This window comes from Cryptomeria japonica, chromosome 4 (assembly GCF_030272615.1).
Source record: "Cryptomeria japonica chromosome 4, Sugi_1.0, whole genome shotgun sequence".
In the NCBI taxonomy this organism is placed as follows: Eukaryota; Viridiplantae; Streptophyta; class Pinopsida; order Cupressales; family Cupressaceae; genus Cryptomeria; species Cryptomeria japonica.
Genome location: NC_081408.1, coordinates 441,369,860 through 441,385,198, shown reverse-complemented (window position 1 = coordinate 441,385,198; position 15,339 = coordinate 441,369,860).

The window sequence follows — 15,339 nt, the reverse complement described above, 5'->3', positions numbered from 1 at the left end:
CAAACTGGTAAATTTGGCATGTGTATGGAGATGATTGCGTGGATGGGAACAAAAAAAATAAAATAAGTATTATTAATTTTCATCACTCCCTTAGAATGGGATGGTTATGTACCTTAATGTATGGGTTTTGCGAATAATGTACCTATGAAACTAAAACCTTGGTGCCTAGAAATACCAAGCATTGTGGGCCCTAGAAGCAGAAAATTTCCCTACTTATGGGTAGATTCAAAGAACTTAAACGTGATTATTCCTTCTTGCCTAAGGATGTTGGAAGAAATAATGCACCTAGGGTGGTTTACCAAATATGTAATTAAGCCCCTTATGAGGCACCTTGATGTAAAATAAGTAGGTTCATTATGGATAAATTGTGATGTCAATTCTCTTTAGTGGCGAGCATGGATGACAATTGCAGTGGGATAAACATGTTTTACACGAGCCCTTAATAAGTATGACTCCTAGAAATTAATAAGTAAACCACCATGTGTAACTTTGATTATGGGAGTTGATGTGTGTTATTGATATAATTTGGATGGTGCATTAACATAAGTTGTTGAAAGATAGAATTTTGTAAACATCTACCTGAGATTGAAGGGAAACGTAAGAATTTAACCTTATGAAGATAGTAAGCTAGTTTCAGTAATAAGTTGGTTTTGGTAATGCATCCTTCTAGTAGGCAAGATAAGATTTAGAGTAACCTATTGGAATTGTGGGAAATGTTATGTCCCTATTTCGTATTCTCCTCATGCAACTTCCAGGAGTAAGTCGATCTCTAGGGGAGGAGGATGTAGAGCCCCTCCCCGATAAAGCTTTGGTTAACTCAGTTGACCATGGTTGACCTTACTAATAAATGCTATAATTCAATAGGATGGGCTATGTTAGACGGATAGATTGGTGAGAAAAGTAATTGAACTAGGTTATAGAATCATTTCACCTTACGGTGTATATTTTGATGTGTTATGGATGCCTTATTTTTATGCATTATAGATATAGAACTCTATATGAGTCTAGAATAGGATAAATTTGAGATGATGTATGTCATTATTGGCTTTGCAGGACTTTACTATGATGATAGAAATAGGATGCATGTCTTATGTATGGATCAAAACTATGAGGATTATGATAATTTCTTATGTGGATTTATTTGGATATAAGATATATCGATTTGTTTAAATGTAAATTGTATGCAGAGTGTTTGACGTGTATTCTTATTTAGGTGTCTAATTTTATATGAGGTTATTTGGAATTACTAATGTGTAATTAAGATGCACAGGAAAATTATCCATGTGACCATGGAAATATTATGGAGAACCAAACCTAGACCTATGTATGTTCGTAAAGCCAGGGGTTGTCTATTTGGAGAGACAACACCCCGTATGTATCATATTTTATTTGTGAAAGTAAATGTTGCGTGTGTGTTAAATTAAATTTATTAATTTGTGTAAATCCAACAAGAGACAAATTTCATGTGTAATTTTGTAATGTATTTTATTGTGTCACTTGACACATGTGTTGATTTATGTCTTGATTTTGACTTGTCTCTTGGAGGGAGTTGTTTCAACCATAGCTTTTTCAAACATTTGAATTTGGTTCTAAATTTTCCTTGGGTAGAGAGTCTTTGGAGTGGTCAACTCAAGTTTGACCCGAAAATTAACTTCAGATGGGTTTCTAAGGGGTCAAATGGACTCCTAGGGGTAGTTTAGAGGTGTTTCCCAAAGTCCATAAGGTATACCTATGGGTTAGGAGTATTTTTAGGCATGTGTCTACTCCCATGTGACTGTTTAGTCACCTCAAAAAGTGGGTTTCCTAAGGTGAGCGAAAATTGAAATTAGAAGGTGCCATCTAGGTTAGATAACCTTCCTTTTTGATGAGAGATCCTTTTCCACTTTTTCTTACTTTTTTCCTTTTTTAGTTTTAGAAACCTATGAGAACTCTCACTAAGGTCTTTTTAGGCAAGAATGAGAGACTTTGTGGGTAATCACCCACTCTCCATTTTTGGAGATCATGCAATTTTGAAAAAGATAATTTTTGGGATAGAATTTTGACTGAGTGTAGAAGGTAGGATTGTGGAATTGGGCTGCTCATCCTCAAACTAGTTCTAGCAAACCTTTGGGTAGATTGAAGGTTGGTTCATCTTCTTCTTTTGTTTCTTTTTACGTTGCATGTTTATGTTGGAAATATTGTTTGAATGCAAAAGTTGTTTTCTTGTATTTTCTTTTGTGAAAATTATTATGTGACCTTTCTTTTATACTTTTATGCATATCCTGTGATTTGGGAGTAACTAAGGCCTTCTAATCTTGGGAAAGTAGGATGGTCTTGCGGGTGGTAGGAGTTTGATAGTCCTCGAGTGAGAGGCTCTCATTATGGGAGTGAACTCAAGGGGTGTATATGTGACCCTTGGTGCATGGCCTAGTTTATGCATTTGGGGGTCATAAGGGGAGAAAGTATGGCATGAATGCCTTGGGGGGGCATAGGGATGTGGGGCTAATGAACTTGTGATATATCTTTATTTGCCATGAGGTGGCTTTGTGATCTACTATTCTTGCAGTCTCCTTAGGGTATTTGGTCCACTACCACCCATGTAAAAACAACACATTTTGTGATGAAGTGTAGCCTTGGTTGGGAAAGTGTTTGCAGTATGTTTTTCCTTTGCTTGTTGTGTTTGGATGTGTGTAACCTGTCTAGGGCTTGGCTCTCCAAGCTCAGGGGTGGCTTCTAGAAAGCCTAGGCTAGGAGGTGAGCACTCCATGGTCAAAACCTCATGATTTATTTGCAGGATTGCTTGGAAAGAAAAAAAAAAAAGGGACAAGCTAGGAGTTGCTGGATTTACTTGATTTGTAGAAAAGATTAGGGAATGGAATATTTTATATTTAAGTTGCAGCACTGAAAAAAGGAAAGCTATAGGTTGTATTTATTTAAAAAAGAAATGTATTCATTTTGTTTAAAGTCCCCATTTAATAGAAATGAGAGACTAGATGGGTATCTCACCCATTTGTAATATTGACTATATTGTATTTTAAATATGCTTTAAAGAAATGCATTATTTTTATTAAGCTATTATTGCAAAAATGAAATGTGTATTTCTGGTTTAAGTCCCTATAATTCTGAAAAATAATAGTTGTTGTGTATATGTTATTTTGAAAATCAAGAAATTCATTTTATCCCCTTATGCATTTGAAATATTGGAAAATAATGAAATAGAAAAGCATGTATGTTAGTAGGCTGGAATTAAATCATTTAGTCTTATTTATGGAAGTTCTAAATGCATATATAGTTAATCAGCCTTTAGTATGAGCATTAATGTTGCATCCTACTTGATAATAAAGTTGTAAATGGATTTAAGACTATTTTGTTGCTGTTGTAGTTAATTAACTATGTTATATTCCCCTGTTATTTATTGTAGAAAGTAAATCTAAAATCAACAGTCTATCTCTAAAGTTAGCAACTAGATTGTCAAAGGAAAAAAAGAAATGCATTATTTAAATATGTTAGTTTAGAAAGCTTGCTGTTATGTATTTTATACAAATAAAAAAAAAGAATTGCTTCTATTCCCATGCTACCAATATTTTATTAATTTTTGCATGATTTTAAAAGTTAAGAAAATAAACCCATTTTTAGGTAAATCTGAACTAAATCTATTCCTAAATTTCATATATATATATATATATATATTGTTGTTTAAAAAAAAGAAAAAAGAAAAAAAAAGGAGTTTATTAAATAAAGGGGCCAGTTGCTGGCGTCGAACCCCAGCAGCGGCCGCAGTCGCTCCTGTGGGCTGCAACCCACAGTCGGGGTGGCTTCGGCCATCCCCTGTAGGCGACGGCAACCGTGCTACAAGTCGCAACCCATAGTGGTGGCCAGGGCCTCCACTGTGCGCTGTGACCTGCAAACATGGCTGCGATCGTCTCTGTGGGAAGCCCCCGTGGAGTCCTCCGCCACCGCCGCCTCCCCTCTCATGGCTACCAAAACCCTCGCGGCCACTCTAAACCTCCTCCACCCAATCTCCCACTTTGGCCTTGCAACCAAAAAAAAAAGGGTATAACACAATCAAGCCCTAATCCGAAATTCGGGTTAGGGCGAGTTATGAAGATAGAAGAAATATGTTAACTTAGGTATATTTTTAAATGGTTAGGGTTAGAAAATTTTAAAAGGGGGGGGGGGAAACCCATTCAAAATTTGAATAGGGTATTCCTCCATTATTTTAAGTTTAGTAATATATGTTAGTTCCTTTGTTTTTTTAAGGGGCCCTAATCCTTTATATATATATATATATATGAATATGAATGTGTAAATAGAAGTTTGGATTAATTATTTTATTCATACGTTCATATTTTATATATTTTTTATAACAATTAGGGATATAAATATTTGAATATGATGTTAAAATTTAATTTATTTGGAGTTTAATCTTTTGGTAAATTTTAACGATTTCTTTTGTATGAATTCTGGCCATAGGGGATTAACTTTAGTCCACCTAAATTTGGGCTTGTTGAGAATAAACTTTATAGGGCAAATTTTATTATGGGTTTATTTAGCCCTTTAGTCAAATGTAATACACATTATAATTATCGTTAAATTGAAATATAGGTTTTTTTTTAAAAGTCTAAGTGCTAGAGTTAATTTAATTAATTCCTTCAATGATTAAAAAGATTGATTAAGATTAATAATTTTTTTGGAAGAGGATATCGTGGTGGAATTATATATATCTGAAAATAAGTCCAAGACCTTGATCTTGCGAACTCATTTAGCCTAGATGGAATCTTATACTAAATAAAGCAATTAACATTTTAATGTTTGACACTTCAATTTTCATTTGCTCGATTAATTAACATTATTATGTTAAAATAATATTAATAATTAATTTATAGACACAAGATTTAATCAAGTATAAAGGAAGGATGTATTATCACGGATGGAGGAAACTTGTTAGGAGATAAATAGTTATTATTGAATCAAGTAATTATATTAATGCCTATTTAGTAGAAGTCGATCTAATTAAGAATTATAATTTGCAACTGTAATAAAAGGGACATTCGGTGTGATTTTATTAGTGTCCTTACAAAATCATTTTTGTTCGGTTTGATTATAGGAGTTATCGTCATTTGATATGTAGGAATATCCTAACTTTGTCATCTAGGAGTTTTATAGAAACCTAAGGCTTCTAGATAAATTTGTTCTATTCATCATTCACATTAGAAAAATATTTTATTATAATTTAAGATTCTGCCTAGAACAACCTGTTAAGTTGTTACATCTAATTAAGCATAGGTTGCATATAATTAAGTGTTTCAAAAAATTTTTGCCCAAAAAGTTGGGCATGACAGGAACTGACCCTCTCTAGAAATTGATCCTCAATATAGGAAACCTGCAAGCCTGAGGATCATTCCATGTTTCACAAGATTGTTGATCTTTTAGCTTAAGCATCACGGGTGCATCCTTCATGACAACACTAATTCAAATGCAAGAAAACAAAATCAAATAGGAAAAGAATGTGGATGAATGACATCATATCAAAAAAATGATAAAGATCGAATGTGCAACATAGAGGAAAGTGTTAATAAGATGTGAAAACCCTAAAATAAGGTAACACAAACATGTTAAAGTATGGCACCACAAGCATTGACAATTTTTAGATGCCTACAAAGTCCAATAATCGAATAGAAGATTATTCCTTTCCTCTTAACATTCATTTTGTCTACTTTCCCACTTGGCATTCTTTGCAAATGTTGTTATCCGATTTAGTCGGTCTTGGTAAATATCTCATAGCTTTTATCATACTAATCTTTACCAAATTGTTAAAATTGATATGCCACATCATCTGGTGCCACAACCAACCTTCATTGATCTGAGATAATAAGCAATGTCCTGTAGTAGCTTTTAGTTGATACATGTTTGCACCTATCTTTTCCCCTACAACAATAATAGTTTCAGATCTCACAACCACCATCCTAAAAGATAAAATTGTAACCATTTTCACACATATGTCGAACACTCAAGAGATTATGATGTAATCCTTTCACATAGTAAACATTGTCAGTGTTATATTTTTCATAAAAATAAATAGAATCAATTCCAACAATTTGAGAAGTTTAAACATCTCCAAGTCTAACTGAACCACCATCATATTTTTCAAGTTTTATAAACATACTTTTGTCATTATTCATATGATTTAAACAACCACTATCAATCAACCATTCATTTCTATCTCTCCTAACATGCAATGCTAAACAAAAAGTCTCAACAGTCTTAGAATTATTAGGTTTAGGTCCTGTAACACCACAAAATGGCTAGTAGACATTAGTCAATAAATATAAACCAACCCATTTTAAAAGCATTATCAAGAAAGAATGTTAGCATAAACCAAATAAATAGAAAACATAAACTTGTTACCATCCTTATGCCATTGATATCTTCCTTGTCCTCCTCATCCCCATGAATCGTGTTGCTTTGAGGTTGACAAATGGAGAGTGGTTGAGATAGGTGGAGTTAAGTGTGGAAATCTCTCATATTAACATAACAACATAGTGTGGATGTGGATTATAGATGTGGTAGCAAACAAAGAGCATAAGCTTGCTAATGAGATGGATTTGGAATTAAAAGGTCATTATAAGAGTGTAATGAAAAGTGGATGATTGGAGATGATTGAAGGCTTCAATTTATAGAGTTCAGAGCCTAGAAATTAATGGTCAAGATTAAAAGAAAGATGAATGGCTCAAATTGAAGGAGATATCAAGGTGTTCTCACACATGTTTAAGAACATCTTGGGAATAAAAATTGTCATAGAGAAAAGGGGAAGGTGTGCTCACACATGTGTGAGCAAACCTTGGGATGTCCAAGAGGTTGACAAGTACAAACACTTGTGTAAAGGTGTAAGGGCTAGTGGAAGGGGTCTTATGACATAAGGGATACAAGATGAATGTGTAGGGTGGCTCTATGGGGAAGAGAATCCTCACACATGTGTGAGCATCCCTTAGTCAAAGGTGATGCGAAGATGCTGAGGTGACTTGTGCATGCAAGTCCTTTATGAGGGGAGTCACATGTGGGCATGGGTAGATGTGTAGTATTTTAAATTTGAATAAATACTACCATGGATTAGACTTTAGGTTAATTAGCTTCATGAGGGGATTAAGATGTAGGTTTGTAGGAATCACAAATTTAGCCTAATTAATTATGAATTAATTTAGTTAATTAGGATTACAAATAAAACTAGAATATTCCTAGGGTTGAGTTTGATTTATTAAAATAAATCAAACTTTGGAGGAATGAGGAGGTATGAATTAAATATGATTTAATTTAGGGGTAATAATAGGATAATATGATTAATTAAATTAATTGAGTTATAATTAATTACATATTGATTTAATCAATTTTATGTGCTACAGGTCCATCTTCTTGTACCAAGAATTAAAAATTACCATCCTCATAATATGACTCATCATTTGAAATGCTAGCATAATCTCTAACATAGTAGGCTTACTTATTGAAACTTCCTCATCTCAAATGAAGTCAAAGTCCCAAACAATTGTTCTTTAGTGAATTTTGATGGATCGTAGGTGTAGAATCCTAAAATTGCACCCTTGTACAATTTTGACCTCATTAGGTCCCTACCTTAGTGTTTGCACCCCTTGGCCTGATTGGGACCTGATTACGCTCATTCCCCTCATGAATTGCATCATTTTTTTACTTTTCCCAGGCATTTTGCACCTTATCCTAGCCCTAAATAGGGGTGGCACTAGGGCACCATGCTCTGGTCCCCCTTAATTTGGCCCCCCTTTTAACCCTTGGCCCTATTTCAAATTTGAGCGAGATTTCTTGCTCCATGTCAGCTCATGTTGGGAAATTAGCAATTTATCCGATAGGGAAGTATAAAAGGAGAATTTCCCCTCTCATTTGAACATCTGTAAGCAATATATCAATTTGAAAATTATTATATACACATGAGATCAAACATTCAAGAGAAATTGAGCATTAATCAGTCTTCCTTCAAGCCTTGGAGCATCAATAAAGTCAAGATTCAAGCATTGAAGTAGACATCTTTCATTCCATTTTGTTGAAGACTTCATCAAGCCCTAATTTCATGTGGAGACAAACAAAACTTCACAAGGAGTTATATCATTTGATTTTCAGTCATTATTCAACATCTCCCTCAAAAGGAGAATTTTCCATTACAACAATTTCAATTATCTTTATCTCAATTTCATGGTTAATTATAAAACATGGGTTTGACCTAAGGCAAGCCCTTATTCCCAATCTATTTCCCTTTCTTTTTGTGTGTAGGAAACAGGTATGGAGTTGTGATCTTCAGAATAGGCATTATTTGTAAAGACGAATCAACCCTCTTCGGTGTGTGAAAAGTTAGGAGGACCAGAGAGATGGGTGCTCTAGTCTCAACATTTTTCAAGCTTTTTCAGGGATCAGATTTGAATCTACATATATTGCTTAGATCTAGGTGCGTGCAAAAATTTGACAACTGTAGCTCATTGTTTCCACATTTTCACCTTCATTTTTAGCACTTTTCCTAATTTTACCATTTCAACTCACAAAAGAGGGAAAACAACTCACACACACCCTTGAATCCAATCAATATTCAGTCCTTATCATTTATGATTTGTTTCTGAATCTATTGGATTTCACCCTCTTTTGAATGTAATGGCAAATTAGTGGTTTTTCACCCCTATAATGGTGGAAACCCTAATTTTTCACCATTACATTTTGGTGAACCCAACTCCTTACACCTTTAATTCTAATTTATGTTCTCAGATATGAGTTTTTATCAAATTTAAAATTCAAGTTTTCATTTACAAGTTTGATTTCCTTGTAAATTTTAAAAATTTAGAGGTTAATTTCAAGAAAACCTTAATTTTTAAATTTAAAATTGAGCTTGTGAATTGTTTAATTTGGATTAATTATTTAGATCTAAGTGTTTTCCAATTTCAAAATTCAAATTTTCACTTGCACGTTTAATTTTGAAATTAAGTGGTTAATTTCAAAAACCCTAATTTTAAATTTTTTTTTTTAAATTGAGCTTGTGGGTTGCTTAAATTTTGAATTTACCAGTTTAGAGTTCTCAAATTCAAAATTGCCTTCTTGGATCAAATTTCAAATTTAAATTTTAAAATTAAGTGGTTAATTTAAAAAACCCTAATTCTTAAATTTAAATTTATTGGTGGGTTGCATGATTTTTTACAATTGTTCTTTATCTTTTCACATCAATTTGCTTATATTTAATTGAATAATCATTTTTTTCTAAAATTTTGCATTATTCATTTATTTTTGCAAGTTTCCAAATTAGATTTAAATTTCAAATTTGAAATTTTCAATTCCCCTCCCTTAGTGCATGAGTTTTACTACTATTAGTCCAACCTATCATATTCCCACAAGAAGAAGTTGTAGAATTAAGGCTTTCAAAGGTTTAATTACCGAGGAAATGGACCCTAATTTGGATAACTTATTCCATGAGGATGTTGGTGGTTCTTCCAATCCTACAAATGATCCTATTTATCCTCATTCTTTACATAATTCTCATGATGTGGAGGAATCATTAACTATGGTTTTTATTGACCAATTGGTGAAGATTGATAATCAATTTGAAAATCTTCAACAATGAATGAGTCAATAATACTCGAAAAGTGAAGCTCTACCATTGATTGATGGATTAAAAAGAATGGTTCAAAGTGATAAACTTGGTGTTGATATCTTGTGTGGTATTGCTCATATTGTTGACACTAATATCATGTCTATGAAGAGTTGTGTTGAAGTCCTTGGTTATGCACAACCTCCTGGTCAAGACAGCCAATCCATTCCTATGACTAACCCTATGGCTAGTGTTCCCACTTTTACATCCAGCACCATGGCTACCTATACACAAAATTCCATACCTACAAATGATAGTCAAGGGAGAAACTCCTCTAATCATAACTCCTTCATCCCTCCTCCTATGAGTCTTTCATGTGTTACCCAATCTTCTCCAATACCTACCTACAATAGTGTTCCACCTCCTTATTCTCAACCCCCACCTTCATATAACAATATCCCTCCTTACTCAACCCCTTCATTCAACAATATTACTCATCCTTCTCAATCCAACATATCCAATTTCAATCCTTCTACCGAAGCTACCATCAATAGTCTAGCCCAAACAGTGTCTTCCTTACAATAACAAATAACTTTCATGATTCAATCCAAGTATAATGTTCCCACATTTGATGTAGCAAGCCCATTATCTAACTAAATTTTTCAATTTGTCCCTCCTAAACATGTGGAAGTACCTCAATTGGAACTTTACAATGAAAAAGGTGATCCTTTAACTCATGTGAAAATATTTCAAACTTTGTGTAATGACTTTGCTCATGATCAAAGATTGTTGGCTAAATTGTTTACTAGAACACTAAGGGATAAAGATTTGCAATGTTATTGTTATTTTCCTCCTTATTCTATTAATTCTTTTCAACAATTGGCTAATGTTTTCATTCAACAAAATCACAATAATATTGGTCCTAAGATTACTTTGACTGATTTGATGCATTGTAAGCAAGGTGTTAAAGAAAAAGTGACTGATTTTGTTACAAGTGTGGTTGTCGTTGCACCAAAAGATCAACTTGCTAATGCCCGATACAACCACTAGAATTATAGAATCAAGAGGAGGCGGTTAAGCCATGCCACAAAACCAAGAGTTGTGATGCATAGTATAAGAAGACCAAGGGTGCATACCTTGCAACAATCTCCCCCAGTGCAAGGGGTTTGAACCTATGACCAAGCTCTATTACCACTTGTTACACATGTGGTTTCCATTGCACCAAAAGATTGACCTGTTAATGCCCAATAAAACCACTAGACTTATAGAATCCATAGGAGGTGGTTACGCCATGTCACAAACCCAAGCCCTACGTTGCACAACACAAGGAAACCAAGGGTGCACACCTTGCAACAGATTTTATTGGTAAATATAAACATTTATATTCTCAAATTTCTTTTCATGTTCTTGATCAAGATATTCAAAGAATTTTCATTTCTAATTTGCAAAAAGATATTAGAGAAAAACTTCTCTTTTCTGAGTTTACTTCCTTTACATAGTTGTGCATAGTACTTCACAATTATCACCTTATCATGAGTCAATTGGAACAATCCTCTTCAATGGCTCTGAATGATAAAAGTGAAAGTGATCAACAACCTTTTGTGGAGTTCAAATTGAATAAGGGAGTCATCAAATTCAATGAAAACAACAACACTCAAGTAGCAGCCACAACAGCTGTGCCTCCTTTGTCCAAATACTTTAGAAAATAATTCACTCCTCTTAATGAATCTCTACATAGTATTATGTCGCAATTGTTAGAAAGGAATGTGTTGAAATTCCCCCTATTAAACCAATTGATACAACTAAGCCTTTGTCACCTGCCTTTGATTCCAAAGCTTTTTTCCAATACCATCGTCAACCTGGCCATGACATTGAAAAGTGTTATTCCCTAAGGAGTAAGATTCAAGACTTGATTGATAACAATACCATATTTATGGTTGGTGTGAATGATAAATGAAATAAATCAGTAGCTCCACCAAATCAAAATATTCAGATTTTCACTGATCCTTTACCTTCCCACTCCACTAATGTGATTGAGACTGATCATCTTGCCTTCTCTCCCAATGATATTGGCCTTGAGTCTAATAATTTGGTGAGCCTTATAGATCAACCTGAACCTCTTTAGGACATATGCATCACATTTTATCTTAGTGAGATGATTGAAGCACATGTTGGCCCATTATACATCACTACAAAAATCAAAGGCATACCGTCTCAAGGGGTTCTTATTGATCCGACTTGTATGTTTAATGTGATAACTGAAGAATTTTTTTATACTTTACAATTGCATCAAGTGACATGTGATGAAACTGATCTGATAGTTAGAGTTTTTTATGGCTTCTTTTGTCTTGTTATTGGTTCTTTCACACTTCCTATTGAGGTTGGAAATAAATGCTTAAATGTTGTCTTTGTTATCATTCCTACATCCGATCAATTTCATGTGAAGTTGGGAAATCCTTGGCTCTCTTTCATGAAAGTGATCGCTTCTAATATTCATAAGTATTTGAAATTTCCTCATGATGGTAAAATTATAACTATTAATCATAGCATGTATTTGTTGGAATCCAAGAACACTGAGAGGGGGGGGGGGGTGAATCAGTGTTCTACCAGAATGACCAATTTTAACCTTTTTAAAACATGCATTCACCAGTCGGTATACCAGTACATATAAGATTGAAAGAAGTAAAGAAACCATTAAGACAAACATACAAATGAATACCATAACACAAAGAATTATACGTGGAAAACCTCAAAGATGGAAAACCATGGTGGGCTTTGTGACCCACAATATCAATCTACTGGCCATATGAAAAGATATTACAAAATATAGGGGCCTGCACTTGTAAGAAGGCTTACAGCCTAGAGCACACTACTCAATCACAAAATGATCCTCACTGACTACATACAAATCAAGACTACAATCTGGAGAAATGAGTGAACTGCAAAGATAATATATTTTATGCCTAAATACAGTTCTGGTTAAGATTTGTCTATTCCGGTCTAAAACCCTAAACCCTTACCGAAATAACCTCTTACATAAACTTCACATTACAAAGCATTATCACATTCTCCTATCCTTACACATTTCATAATACCTTACACATTACAAAATGATCTAATTAATTGTCCTATATACCCTTACAATCCATCATGCCTTATGTTGGCTTACAAAGATAATTACAAAATGAATATACATGTCGGCTCAATAACATATATACATAAATATCAGAATCAATTATCGATTTCCAGATCTCCCAAAATGATGTCAGCCTCCAATACTAATAACCTGAATGTGAACCATGTCAGCCTGCAATGTTGGTACCCAAAGAATTCCTTCCAACCGGTGAAGATACCTATTGGTGTCAATGTCGGTACTGGTGAAGTGTCTGTCAATAATCAACCAAACCAAAATATGAAGCTAGGACATGTTGACATCAATGCCAACATATTGAAACCAATAAATTGAGTGTCAATTGCCAACAATCTCCCCCTTTGGCATTCACGGCAACACTCATGTAAAAAATGATAGTGGTTTCCATCTGTCGGGTTCATCTTGAGACTGCTCCCCTTGAGCTGAATATCCATCTATGATCATGATCAATAAAAAATATTCCATACCTCCATATCTCTCAATACCAAGAATATAATTTTTCACCTATACTCCCCCTTTGACATCAATACCAAAAAAAATCAGGATGAAGAATAAAAGACTGTACAAAGAATGTCCCAAAATACCTTACCGGAGCTGAATATATTTGAAAATTTATGAATAGGCTTTCTGTTGGCATTATGGATGAATTGATTATGTGTTGCATTGATGTTTTGTCATTGATGTCAACACTAGCTATGATGATTAGTTATCGACAAACAAGTTTTAGTCACCGGTAGAAGATCTAGTGTTACTGGCAGAAGAGACTATATGTTGGACACTTCCGGCATGTTTGGATCAGTAAAGTATGTTTGATTTCATGTGTTATATGCTCCATGAGCATGTTTTGGTCAGTTGGTATTGGCTTGGTAATCAGATGCTATCATACACTCTGGTAAACCCTTACCAGCACTAGCTTAAGGCTTTACCGGCAGAGCTTTCATTGAGGAATTGTGACAGTATGTATAATTGGTATTGGTGCAGCTTCTTCATGGATTTCAGGATGTTAATATGTTCTTTGATTGTGCTTCAACTGTTTGAAGACATTTCTTTAGTGTGGTGGACCCAAAATAGGTCTGGTACCTATCTAGGTTATGGACTAGTATCATGCTAATGTGTACTCTACACGTTACCGGGATGTCTCGAGATGATTTATGGATTTGTTATTATTGTTTTAGTCTTAAGCTGACATGGCATATCATTGTAATATGAAATCATGTAATGATCTTATTGTAATATCTTTAGGTGGATGACCTAATTGGTTTAGGCCTTAGGGTTTGTATAAATAAGAGGTAGAAACTCTTTGTTGTGTATCATGGTTATTGGAAAGCTCATGGTCAAGGAATGTAATGTGTGAATATTGTAATATCATTCAGGTAGAGGAGTTGGCAGTCATTGGTGATCAAATTGGATTCAGAAGAGGATTTAGTCCTTCGGCACTAAGCTTAACCGGGACTGTAATCAGGCATGGTAGATGCTATTTCTAGTAGTTCACTCTGTTGGATTGTTGTCTATTTATCTTGAGATGGTTGTAGCCTCTCTGTAGTTAGTGAGACTCTTTTTTAATCAGTAGTATGCTCTAGGAAGAGTGTCTTCCTGCAAGTGCAGACCCCTCATTGTAACACATACTTTCTACAAAAGTATCATCTGACTATGGGTAGGCTTCCCATCGTGGTTTTTCCCTTTCTGGGTTTTCCACGTAAAAATCATGGTGTTATGTGGTATGGTTTCTTTGCATTGATTATCTTGTTAATTGTTAAGTTGTATTGTTTACCGGTATCTCTTCCTACTGGCATCTGTATGTGCTTTACCGATACTTGATTTTTTTAAGGTTGTATTGTGGATTAAAAGTTATAATCTATTAACAACTGATTCCCCCCCCTCTCAGTTGTTCACCAGTTATCCTAACACTTGGTACCAGATCTTTGGTCCTCTTTTGTAGAAGCTTAATCGCTTGAGCTAGATCCTATGGCAACTAACACTTCTAATCCACCGACAACTATTTTCAGGAGAGAAATCCCTAATCTTGATGGAACAAATAATGGGATATGGAAAATTTGAATGGAGACTCATTTTAGATGTCTTGGCAAGGATATTTGGGAGATCATTGAGAAAGGATACACACCTTATGATCCAACATCTGGCAATCCTACTCATGCAAACCTAGATAAGAATATTGAAAATGATTGCAGAGCTAGAGAAGCCCTCTTGTGTGTACTTATTGATCAGCAGATCATGGGATTGACTGATAAATCATCAGCTAAGGTTATGTGGGATAAATTTAAAACTTTGAATGAAGGTGATCCTACTGTCAAAATTGCTAAACTTGATGGTTACTGGGTAAGATACGAAAACTTGAAAATGGAAGATAATGAAAGAATTGTTGTATTTATGGAAAGATTAAATGAGATTGTTATGGGAATTCAATGTTGTGGAGGATTTTTAAGTGAATATTAAATAGTTTCCAAAGTCTTGAGAGCCCTTGCATCGACTTACAAGATGAAGGCAACTGTAGTTAATGAGTTAAGAACAATGGAAAACACTTCAGTTAACTTAGACATTCTGATTGGAAAATTATCTTCTTTTGAGCTTGAAGAACTTGGATCTTCTGGAGCTGCAA